Genomic DNA, 13,113 nt, shown 5'->3' with positions numbered 1-13,113 from the left:
ACAGGCAAAAACAAGTGTTTGAAAAGATATCATCCTATACATCTCTTTACAGGGAACATGATTATCTAGCTCTCATCACTGTAGACTCAAGTAGCCACACAATTTGCTGCTGGCATATTATTCTCTTTGGGTAGACCCTCAGTCCCTCAAGTCCTCTCTTATACACAGGAAAAATCAGTTGACACCAAAAGTAGAATGTCAGCTTGAAATTCTGAAGTGCCTTTTCTAAAGCATTGAAAACTCTCAAGCTGTAGGCACTCTCCTATATAATGGCTGATGAGAACTCCAAATCAGAGCTTGCAGTAACAAGCCTACCCTGCAATAATAAGTTAATGATCTAATATTTAAAAAAGTAGCACTTTTAGAAGAAAGGCAAAAGTATAAAGTATTGGTGTGTATCATGTCAGCTGTTCACAGATGCCTGAAAGAATTCTGAGCAAAGTGTTCCCAGAAAAATCTTGCATTTCAGGCAAAGCTTCAATCTCTCAGCAATTATTCCTCTCTGGGTCAACTCAAGGGAAAACAAAAGTTGAAAGTGTTGAGGCACTTCTGCACTTTCTGCCCAATAATACGAGTTTGGCTGAATTCATGTAGGCAAATAATGGGAGATCCCAGTATTTTCCAGTTTCTTTCTACAAGACAATTGTCATAATAAATGATCAAAGACATAGAAGAAAAATTAAGTCAAATACACCTCTGTGTATAACTGATGAGCTTTTTTTACCTTTAGTCACCAGTACAGTTTCCCATCTCTGTCTATGTATTTTCTCCCCTGATTCTGTTTCTTTTTGTCTTGATCATCCCCTTGCAATCCTGTTCCATTTCCTAGTATCATGGCATCATGGAGTGTTTTGAGTTGGAAAGAACTCTGAAGACCTAGTTGCAATCCCCCTGCCATTGACAGGCACGGTAAAAGGAGCAGCCTGGTATTTAACACTTCCAGGGATGGGGCATCCAAACTTCTCTGGGCAACTTTTTTCAGTGCTTCAAGTCTCACAGTAAAGAGTTTTTTCCTATTATCAAATCTAACCCTGCCGCCTTTCAGTTTGAATCCATTCCCCCTTGTCCTGTCACTACATGCTCTTGCCAAAAGTCCCTCTCCATCTTTCTTGTAGCTCCTTTTAGTTACTAAAAGGCTGAAATTGGATCACCCCAAAGCGTTCTCTTCTCCAGGATGAACAATCCCAATTCTCTCAGCCTTTCCTCATAGGAGAGGTGCTCCATCCATCTGATCGTCTTGACAGACTTCTCTGCCTTTCAGCTACGAATTGTCATATTTCTCCCAATTTTTTATTTACTTCCCAATTTAATTTCTTTTTCCTGTTATTCTCTCTTACTCCCCCCTGCCCCAAAGTCACATCTCCCACAACCAAATGCTGCCCTTCAGCACTTCAAGTGAGGTTGAAATTGTTGTGCAGTTCAGCATTTATGATAAAGATCAGAAAGTGAAGACTTCATTCATTTAGAATAATAATATATAATAAATCATCAAGAAAAGATTAAAAATTGAAAGACATTTTAACATTGCATGAAGTCTTGGTAGTCTTTCTTCATTAACAATGTTTATCACCAAGATGGTTAATAAATATAGAGGAGACTGAAGTCAACTCTGCTTAATCTAATGTTGCTGGAACACACCTAAAGACAGCTGTGTCAAGAAAGCCAGAATGGGCAGTAGTGCAAGGAGTCAGCAGCACAATGTGGCATGAAAGCAAGGATCTGAACCTGACAAGAAATCAGGCTCCAACAGTCTTCTGAATCATGGTTTCACATGAAATAACAAAAGCGGCTTAGTGAAACAGTCTCCCAAATAAAATTTCCTTCTTTGCAGATACTGTACCATCATTTTCTAGGAAGTTGTGAATTGCTGTCAAATGTTTGTAAGCTATTAATCACTGACACCACACAGGAATATGAAAGACTGTTCATCAATTGCACCCTTAGTAAAACCTTGGTGTGTGCCATGTAGAGTGATGCTTCTGTAAATTTACACAGGAGCACTGACTGAGCACAGCAAAATTATATGAAGTCCAAATGCAGTTACATATTACCCATTTAATTCTGACATTGCAAGAAAAACTATTGGGACAAAACCTTCTTTTTTTCATACTAGATTTTCAAGCTCTTGAACACAAGCATATAATTTTAAAGTTTAAATCCCCTTTCTTCTGTTTTTGCCAGAAGTAAAAATGTAGCTGTTGAACCAGTGTAATGTAATTCAGACAAAAGAATTGTAAGAAGGGTGTCAGAATTTTTGGTCAAATAAGGAAATTTGAGGTCAGATGTCCTTGAATTAGAAATTGAGATGAAACAGATTGCAGAGGAAGCGTAAATTTCTCATAGGTATTCTGCTAATATTAAAGATCCTGCAAGTATGTTTTGAAATCTGTCTGAAAATCTCCTAAAGCAGCAAACAGAAGTTACGCTCCTGTAACACACACAGTGTGCCCTCCCTTTCCTTCTCTACCTCCTCTCTCCTCCCTTCCCCTTCTTCTTTCCCGTTCTCCTTCCCCCTCCCTTTTCCCCTTTCCCTTTCCCTTGCCCCTTTCCCTTTCCCCTTTCGCCTTCACCTTCCCCTACGGGATCTGCACATGAGTGATGAGGGAGCACAAGACCTTAGGAGATGTCCCAGGTAGTGGAGGCCATCTGCCTCCTGCACCATGAAGGGGTACTCCCACAAGGACCCCCTGATGAACTGCATCAACTTCCCACTTTTTCCCTGCAATTACCCTGGTTTCAAAGCTTTCTAGACTTTATGGCTATGATTGTTCAAAGCCTTCAAATTCTCTGCCAAAACATGTTCATAATAATTTAAAACTCACTAGATCCAGCTGCGTGATTTGGCTTAAATATGTTTATATTCACATGTGTCTCTGATGGGCCAATGTTAATATTCTTTTGGTCTGTGTTTTACTAGTCTGAAACACACTATACTTGTTTTATATCAGTTTGTAGTTCAATCTCCATTCACATCATGTATCTCTACTTGCACAAAGAACAAATTTAACTCATCTTTCTCTCTAGTGAATTTTGCAAAGTTTTATATCTGAGGTCTAACCAGTGCTTTACACAGTACTTTTAGTATCAATACTGTTAAAAGTCACTTTTCACTTTTTTTTTTTAAGTGTTATCTCATTGGTGATGCATATTTATTACCACTGTATACATTTATTCAGCTGACAATGAAACGTTTTAATTTCTAACACATGGCATTATTATTTATCTTTTTCCAAAACATAAGAATGGACAAGCTGACTTTGAGAAAAAGAGCTGCATGGACTGTCCTGCCAGGTCAGGGAGTGAGCATACTGGAGCTTTCAAAGTCTTGGGAAAATAAGAGGAAATTAATTCATTTGCAAGCAAGTCACTGAAATGCCAATATAATAGCTTGAACTGTATTCCTAGGGAATGTTCAAGGGGAAAGAATAAAAATGTCACCATAACTTAACAACTAACTTCCATAAAAATATTGCTAGTAATATCAATTAGGAAGTTCATAAAAAATTAGCAGAAAAATGAGAGATAGAGAGGTCATCTCTTTTACTCAACAAAGTCCTGTATTAATCAGCTTCAGAAGACATTATGAATTTTCTGAATGCTGACAAAAGAAATAAAAAAGAAACCAACATGCACTCCCTGAAAACTATTTCACAGTAAAAAGTCAAAATATTGTCTTTAAGTGTGGATTTCTGGGAATGTGCTTCAGTGCCATTGCATGGATCCAGGGTATTTTAAGAGACTTGTCTTTTACCTTTAATTGGGAAGATAAGCACCAAATTAACCTATAAAGCACTTCAGAATGTGGGCCAAGGGTTTGTGGTTTGTTTGAGATTGCTGAAAATACACCTATTTTATGGCAATGTATCAATGCTTTTCTTCATATTTCCTGTCTGGTCTGGAAAGAATGAGTCAGAGTGAAAGGTAATGATTCTTACACCTCTTATAAAAAAAACCCCACAAAACCAACCAAACAAAAAAAACCCCAACTACTATTCTCTGTAGCCAGGTATCTATTGTTTATTTCTCTCCACAAAATGTACGTTCCATTCATCCTCCAGTAATCCAGTAGGAAAACCCCCTACAAAAAAATAACACACTGCACTTTTTGAAGTGCATTGGAAAACACTAATCATCGCCAGCTGTAATCTCTTGCACATGCTCTACATGTAGTCAAAACATCTATAGCTCAAAGCTGAGTAGTTTGAGGTCTGGGTTGGTTTTTTTAAATTTTTTTTCCCCCACAAATAGTCTTCACACAAAAAAAAAGGTAAATAGTAGTGCAATTACTTAAATAGCTCCCTATGCTAGAAGGAATAAAATTTCTGATATGGTGAAAGGAAGCTCTGAAAACCAGATTGCAGCTGCCTTCCAGCTTTGGGTGTGAAAATAAGCAAAAGAGCGTAACAGCGGAAAAAAAGCAAAATAAAGTTCATTTTCCCACCCAGCTAAGTAAGTCTGTGCAAGCTTAAGTTAGAGACATTGTTTGTTTTAAGTATACAAATTACCTGAAGATTCTTTCAGTTTTACAGTCTTTCTTATACTGTTTTCAGTTAAAACAAAATAGAACAGCACAGTATTTGTACAGTCATTGTTCTCAGGTTTCCCACACTGCTGTACTACTTTTTGCTGTTTGTCTGAGGTTTTATGCAATATTATCATAAGTATGGCTTGGAGGGAGGTAAACATTCTGCCCTTGAAGTGAGCCTGAGATATTTATTTATTGATTGATTTTTAAAATGCACTTACCTAACAAATTCTGAGAGAATGGTTAGACATTAAAATATAAATAGATACTTGCCATCACACGCATCCCTGTATAACTTTGGCAATCACTTGAGTTAGCAGATGAATCTTGCTCCATGCTCTGAAGGTCAATAAATTCAGAGTGCGGTGATAAATGATATAATGCAGGTTCAGATGGATGGATTATGTACAGCTGCATGCTGTCCTCAAATAAAGACTTCTTTGCACTTAATGACACAAGTTTCTCCCAGCTCAGGTTTGGTGTTCAGTTGGAATTATCAGTAAGAATTACCAATGTTTTTGATTGAAGGTGGGAGGAATACCAAGTACTGGTCTGTTTTCTGCATCTGCAGAAGCATTCATGAGGATGCTAGGTATCTTATAACTTAGTCAGTCATAAAAATGGAGCGGAGGGATACTAGGGTTTTTAAGGATACAGCATTCCTGAAAGATGTTCCTTGATGCAAGTAGGACAGTGAGCAGAGGTGAAGAAACAAGGGACGCTGAGGTACGAGAACATGGATATGATTGACTGCAGCTGAATGAGTGGAAAAAAAAGTTATTCCCCACCTTCCAGGCCTCTCTTAAGTGTGCAATGTTAATGTTTAGAGTTCTCTTTTTAATAGGAAAAATTATCACAGTTCATACTAACTTGACAACTGATGCAAATGAAAAGGGCAAGAGTCCAGACCTGATGCATTTTCCATCTGGTTCAATTGAATCTGGCCACTACTTTAAAAAGGCTATCTAAGTTTCTGGGAGCTTCAACATTCATGATTTTTAAAACAGCTGGATGAGTTAAGATTTGCAAGTAGTCTAGCTCGAGCTCCATTTGTTTTCATTAGTCTGTATTAGGTGCTCTGCTGCAGATTTACAGATTCTGACAGCTTCCCTCCCGTGGTGTGATAAATGAGACTCACAGCTTATAACTTAGCTGTTTAGCCCAGATGGCAGATTACCCATCAAAAAAAAAAAAAAAAGAAAAAAAAAAAAAAAAAAGACAGCAGGGGCAATGGAAAAAAACCCCAAAACAGAATGGGGAATAAACTGAGTCAAGACATCCCTAAAGCACGATCTCCTTGTCTCATTCAGAATCTGAAGTTGCTTCTGCTTTTCTATGATGGACGCCTGCTAAGCCTACATGTAGGAAGCACATTCCCATGTGAATATCTCCCTGCATGTTCCCTGCAGTTCTTGGTGGTTCAAAGTGCACCCTTCATGACTACACTGTGCACATAAAATTCATATAACTATTTTTAGAATGTAATTAGGAACATATGCTTGCTTACAGACAAGAGGCATAAAGTGTATTCATCACAAACTTAGCACAGTAGAAAAAAATCTTGGATTGGCACAGCAAATTTTGTCTATAGGCAAGACAGCACTGACATCCATGGGATTAATAATTCATGTATTTTATCTCATTCAGGGCATTTCGGAAAGTCCATTATACTATATTTTCTGTGTAGTCAGTAAATTTTGTAGCTCTTAAAACCCGTGAAATGAAAAATAGGCTTGAAAAGCCATAACACTATCAATACATAAATATTAATATAGCTCTTTTCATGACAAACATTCCAAAGTGCTCTCCAGTAAAAGAAAATGAAATAAAGCATGAACAGAATGCAGATGACTGTAAGTGAAAAGGTCACTGAAATAGACAAATCAAATGAATGTGTTTGACCAAGGGACTGACCAAGTTCACCCAGTAAACTCTAGTAAATCCTATGTTCTTTACTAAAGCTCTGTCTAGTCAAGCTTTGGGGATTTTATGTCAAGAATCAGAAAATAACCATATTAACAACCATAATAAGAAAGGAGGACATTTTGAGGCCATTTCAATCTAGACAGAAAAGGTGTTATTCCAAATAAGTACTGAGCATGCAGCATGCTTCATTCTCTAGACATTTATATTACTGATACAGCTAATAAGTTTTTAGGTATTGAAAAATTTAAAAAAATAGAAGTTGTAGGAAGTATTTCATTCACCCACCACAGTGGCAAAACAATTATATATATTATGCTAATTTCTTTACCCTGTTGCAGTCATTCATGAGGGAAAAATAAATGTAGAGGACAAGTGTTCTGTAATGCATAACTACTGATTTACTCGGAGGAGTTTGTTTTCAGGTAATTTTCATCCTTCAGTCTTTTAAAAAGGGTTGTGTTCCATTGTAAAATATCTTCAGATCTGCTGAATTTTTTCACTGGATGATAAAGCTTATGATTAAAGAGAAGAACAAATTTGGGACAACAAGTGAACACAAGAAAATTGAGAATATTTCACTAGACTAGGATAGAAGAATGAGGTGTTTTTCCTAGTTTGGCAATACCACATGACAAAAGGGTTAAGTGTGATGCCACATCTTCCTATTATATAAATACTTCCAGAGTAGGATCTGGGGATTCTATGGCTGCTGGAGGGTTGTAGCTGGCTTTTAGGAGCTAGTTGAGAAAAAGATAATTAAAAAAGAAGTGCATGTATGAAATTATTTGGTGTGTTATTTTTCTTCATGAGGTCAAAAAATATCTGTTTTATATCGGAATTAATAGTTTAACAGGAGGGAGAAAATTATATTTATGTTTACGGCTTTATGTTTATATATTTTTGAAAGGAAAAAAAAAAAGAAAAAGCCTACAGAGTTTTCTACTAGTGTTCAGCTACTTCCAGGCATGTTGTCTGCTTTTAATTGGAACAGAAACACTTAATTTTTCTGTAGGTATCTCTTATTCATATACAACTCTCTTAGCAATATAACTCAATTTTGTTTGAGCTGCTAGTAGATTTATTCAGCAAGTTCAGAAGATCCCACTGAAATTCACAGGGGAACAAAAGTAATTCACTTTAATTGAGAATATTTTAATATTTCTTTAGCTACATATGAGCTCACACTAGTTTTCAAGTCTGAATATTGTACCAATATTGACTTCATAGCTATCACAAAATAGTCAGAACTAAAACTAAACACAATTTCTTTTGAACTAGTGAAGACATATCTTTGACACTCACAGTGATCTTTTTCCCATCATCCTTTCCATCCTGTAGAGCTTGTTAAAGTACCCTGAAAGGTACCCAGACTACGCAGTTTTTCAGTGAAGCATTTTAGAAACACTTTGATTGTGGTTAATGTAGTAAGTGTTTTCACTCAGTGTTATCAGGGTATCTTTTTTTTTACAAATATGATCTATAGAAGCTGTATAATCTAAAGTTATATTTGGTATACTAGAATTTTAATATAGGTTCCAGCAGCACTATAAAACACAAACTGAATATTTCCTGTACTAGATACATTGTTTATTGAAGTAACCCTTGCATCTGGGAGGATTCAAGAGACCGGATGCTTTGGTTAACCTAGGTGAGTCAGAAAGGAAACAAACAACCTGCTTCTTTACATAAACACAAAATATAATCTCTTTTGGAGATCAGTAAATACACAAAAATAATGGGTAACTAAAAAGCCAAGAATTTTTTTCTTAATACATTTTGAATTCTATGTGACCTTGAGGTGTTAAAGTTTAATAGGAGGAGTTTTGCTTCATGCTCATAATTAGAAAACACTCTGAAAGCTAGGAACAAGCTGTTAATAGAAATACTAATGAAAAATAATGTATAATCTCTGATCTAAGTCCTGCGAAACAGTAGTTATTGTGCTGTATACTGAGCAATAGCAACTAGATAGGAGAACAGTATTATCAACAATACAGACTCAGGGGCAAGAGTGAAGCATGGAGAAAAATGAGGAAACTACCTCTTTTTAACACCTCAAAAAGACTTGCGTCCCTGTTCGACATTCATGTTTTATTTAGTCTTATGTTATAGAGAAAGATCTGTCTTTATATCTTTAGGAATGAAAAGTACAAAAAGTGCACCCAAAATTAGGAGAAACAGAAAATAAAAACCAGTCTCCCTTGGCACAAGACATTTGCCAGACTTTAGCCTCCTAAATGCTCTTTCTTGTATGAAGAGCATTACGCACAGTAAAACAGCTGCATCTTTAGGAAGGAGAGGCTTAGAGGTGTCAGTTTCAAAAGTGACAGTTTTTTAAAGGTCAGTTTTTTAAGGTAAGATGTCTGAAAACAGGAGGAAAGGCGTGTGTGGTTTTTGATACTCAGAGTGGACTGAGTCAGTGACCTGACCTCTATTAACTTCCCCTAAAATCCACAGAATGAGCCAGGAACCTCAGACTTGTTTCCCTACATGCTGAAAGGGAATATGCAATTATCATAGCTAATATGAAGACTTGTAATTCCACAATTTTTCCAAGTTCCAGGTACCTGCCAAGAGGTTGGAAGTAACTCCTCCATCTGTTGAGGATCCAGAACTTCCATAATTTTTCAGCTGTAAAGGAGAATTTATTTCTTTAGAATAATGATTGCTAGAGGAGACATGGTTCTCACCTTTCTGGTAGTAACTTTGGGCCAGAGCATGTATCCAGGCAGTACTTTTAATCTGAGGTTCCTGGAGTTCAAACACACATCCTTTTGAAGAAATCCCTTACCCAACACTTCTCCATCAAATTAGAAGAAGGGTAGAGAAAGTCTCATCCTGTCTTGTGCAAGTTTTGTAAAAAAGAATGCAAATTAACTCAGCTGGCATGGAAGTACAAGGAAAAATGGCAGTGTTTTGATAATTCCCTGGCAAAAAAAAACAAAAACAAAACAAAACAAGAAAACAACAAAAAAGTGAGACTTAACCAATGTCTCCTCCTGGGATGATTTATGGAGTTTTTCACTCAGTGATTGTCTAACTTAAAATGAAAAAATAGTCCTGGAGTGAGACCTGCAATGTAATTAAAATTTTACCTCAAGTCCTGAAACAAGAACTACAATATATTATTTTATTTGCTATTTTACCCAAGTAAATCGAAGCTTCTTTTCTATAATGGAATTCTTAGAAGTGCTATTCCTGAGTCATAGAATCACAGAAAGGGTTGGGTTGAAAGGTACCTTAAGGACCATACAGTTCCAAACCCCCTACAGTGGTAGGAACATCTCTCACTAGCCAGGTGGTTCAGATCCCCATCCAACTTGGCCTTGAACACTCCAGCGATTGGGCAGCCACCACTTCTCTGAGCGACTTGTTCTGGTGCCTCACCACCTTCACAATAAATTTCTCCCTTAGATCTAGTTTAAACTTCTTCTCTTTCAGATTGAAGCTGTTCCTCCTGTTCCTGCTATTACATGTACCTGTAAAAAGTCCCTCTCCAAGAGAAGAAGCCTTCTTTTCTCCCAGCTGAACAATCTCAATTCTCACAAAAGCCTTTTCTTATAAAAGAAATTCTCCACCCATCTAATCATCTTGGTGGCCTCCTTTGGACTCACTCCAACAGGTCAATGTCCTGCCAGTGCTGGGACCCCAGAGCTGGATGCAGTGTTCCAGCTGGAGTCTCACCAGAGCAGAGCAGAGGGGCAGAATCCCTTCCTTCCTCTGCTGCCCACGCTGCTTTGGATGCAGCCCAGGACATCTTTGGCTTTCTGGGCTGTGAGTGCACATGGCTGGGTCATGTCCAGCCTCTCATCTACCAGCACCCCCAAGTCCTTGTCAACAGGGCTGCTCTTGATCCCTTCATCCCCCAGGCCTGGGATACTGGGAGTTGCCCTGACCCAGGTGCAGCACCTTGCACTTGGTCTTGTTGAACTTCATGAGGTTCCCATGGGCTCACTTTCTGAGCTTGTCCAGGTCCCTCTGGATGGCATCCTGTCAGTCAGGAGTGTCACTGCACCACTCAGCTGATGTCACCTGCAAAAGTAGTATGGCAGACTTGGAGAAGTTCTGTTTAGCAAGTGTTTTGATGCAACATCCATACTGTGAAGGTGAACCAAGCTAAATGAAAATTGGAAATTAAAGGTAGGATGTTCCCACTTGGAAAACACCAGTTCATGCCATTTACTCAGCAACCATTTCTTCAGAGAAACTGAGCGCCTCTGCTGCACCATCTTTCTATAGGGACATTGAGCTGTCCATTACTGGAGGTTATGTGTGATATTGTATATTTCAATGAGCATGCACTCCTTTTCAAGAGCAGACCCAAACACATCCTTGAGGCTGAACATGGCCAGCTGCCATGTTCAGCCACATCCACTAGCAGTGTGATCATCCTGATTATTCCTTGGTTAATGGTTAGTGGAAAGCAGTGAAGATGACTCCCTTCCTGGTGACGAATGCATTCAGGCATGTTCAAACTCTGTGTGAGTGTTTAAAGTTATATGTGAATAGAAGAAGGGATAATCATCCTTCTTATTTCTCAGCTTATCAAAACTGATCTATCTTAAACTGAAAAACTGCAGGCTCCAGATTTCCATGAAAGTTTCCCATATTTGCTGTAGGAGCAGATTCTTCCAGGAAGAATCAAAAAGACTCCAAACCTGGCTCTGTGGAAATAAAAGAAAATAAATCAAGACGTTACTTGTTTTGGTAAATGGTGATTCTGGGACTTATTGAAAAAGCCTGCATTAATTTTCCCAGAAGCAAACTGGGAAGTCCCTTCCATTTTTTAAAATACCTGCATAGTTTTACAAAATCGTCTGGAATTTATCTCTTACTCATTTCAGTTATGAATATATTGAGAACATGAACAGCTTTTAGTGAAGTATACATCTATTCCATATAAGAAATTAAAGGGTAGGAGAGATACAACCTTTATAATACACATAAAAATATCCAGCTGTCCACCTGTTACAGCTGGAGGGACAAGAATTGCAGAATTATTATTAAAAGTTTGCATGGAGGGACTGGGTAGAATAAAGCAAGTTTTAGGATCAGGAGACTCCCTGCTTACCAGTTAATAATTTATATTTTAATGATTGCTCTTCCAGCATCAGACTATACTAGGTGAGGTAATGACCTATTTAATTTGGCTCTTAGCATGAAGCCTGGGCACACCTGTGCAGTAGATGAGACCAGAGCCGGAGCTCTTTAGTCAGAGGCATTCACTCCCAATTTCACATCTGTACCTTACATTCCTCATTTGGAATCTGAATAAAGAAGGAAAGGATGTCTGCTGTTCCAATAATATGAAGGTCTGAGGAAGTAGCGTGCTGCAAAAGACATATGTTAATGGACAGCTTTCAGTGCTGAGATTTCCAGGAGGTCAGGCAATCTGATTTCATCATCTCCAGCATTTAACTCTGTGAAAGAGACATAAACTCTTAATGTGGAAGGAATGGGCCTTTTAAGTTTCTCGGCTAGTGTCTCTCTGAAGTCAATTTCCAAACTCCATTACATTCAGTAGATGCTGGACTGGGACCTTAAAATTTAATTTTAATGGTTAAACCAGCTGCTTCAAAGTGATCACTTACTTCCTTATCTGTTAAAAGTTATAAAGTTCCTCATAAAGGGAGAGAAATGTGCTCCTTTTATGATTAGGCAGATTCATAAAGATCCTTATAAAAAGAGAATCTTTTTTTTAATGGAAAAAAGCAGAAAAGTCCACTCAGCAATGTATATATTTTAGATAAAGCCGTTTAAACTCATTTTTAGACTAAACACTTTGTGCTGCCCTCCAGCTAACAGCTGTAGAGACGAAAGGCACCATTATAATCTAGTCCCATTTGCCTTTGAAAGTACAAGAGTCCACCCTCTTTGTTCATAGACTTAAACCAAAACAAAAAAATAGAAATCAAAACACAGGACTCTACAAATAACACATATTTTTCAACATTGTGCATCCCTTGTACTTGGTTTCTTTTAATTCTTTTTCAAAAGAAAAGGCCCTCTTCTTGTTCTGCAGACAGCTACTGTGAAATGAGTCCAAAGCTCCAGAGAAAATTTTTTCAAAAATCCTTGAAAAAGCCTTTGTAATTTCCCTTGACTATTGATCTACATCCCTCTACCGACTTAAGACTAATACATGTTAGCAGGACTTGAAAGAGATTTTTTTGATATGCAGGTGCAAAATATTTAACATAACCTTGAGTTTTATTGCACAAGATTCCTAGTTCTGAGGCAAAACATGTTTTCATGTATAAGTGATCCCAAAGCCCCCCTTTTTCCACTTGCCATATTTTCCTCAGACCTTTTAGTTATAAAAAATTCAGGGGTAAAGAACGCTTTCAAAACTCCCTGTGGCAGAATAAACTAGAGCTGAACCTTCACGTGATTATTCCAGAGTGAGTCATTTAAGCATGGGACTGCTTCACAAACTTCAGGGACTTCATTTGCATGTGAATATTGATTCCTCTCACACAAGCAGTTCATCCTTTTATGTTGCTTTTGCATGAATTTGCCCTCCGGAGAATTGATTTTTTTCTGTGCTTCAGCCGGGTACTTCTATTGCCCAAGTCAAAACCACTTCTCCTCAGTGAATCAAATGGAGCAATGAGAATGTGTAGATGACCCTCAGTTCTTCCTCTCAAGCATAAACAATTCAC

This window comes from Aphelocoma coerulescens, assembly GCF_041296385.1.
Source record: "Aphelocoma coerulescens isolate FSJ_1873_10779 chromosome Z unlocalized genomic scaffold, UR_Acoe_1.0 ChrZ, whole genome shotgun sequence".
NCBI lineage: Eukaryota > Metazoa > Chordata > Aves > Passeriformes > Corvidae > Aphelocoma > Aphelocoma coerulescens.
Note: the sequence above shows the minus strand (reverse complement) of the source record.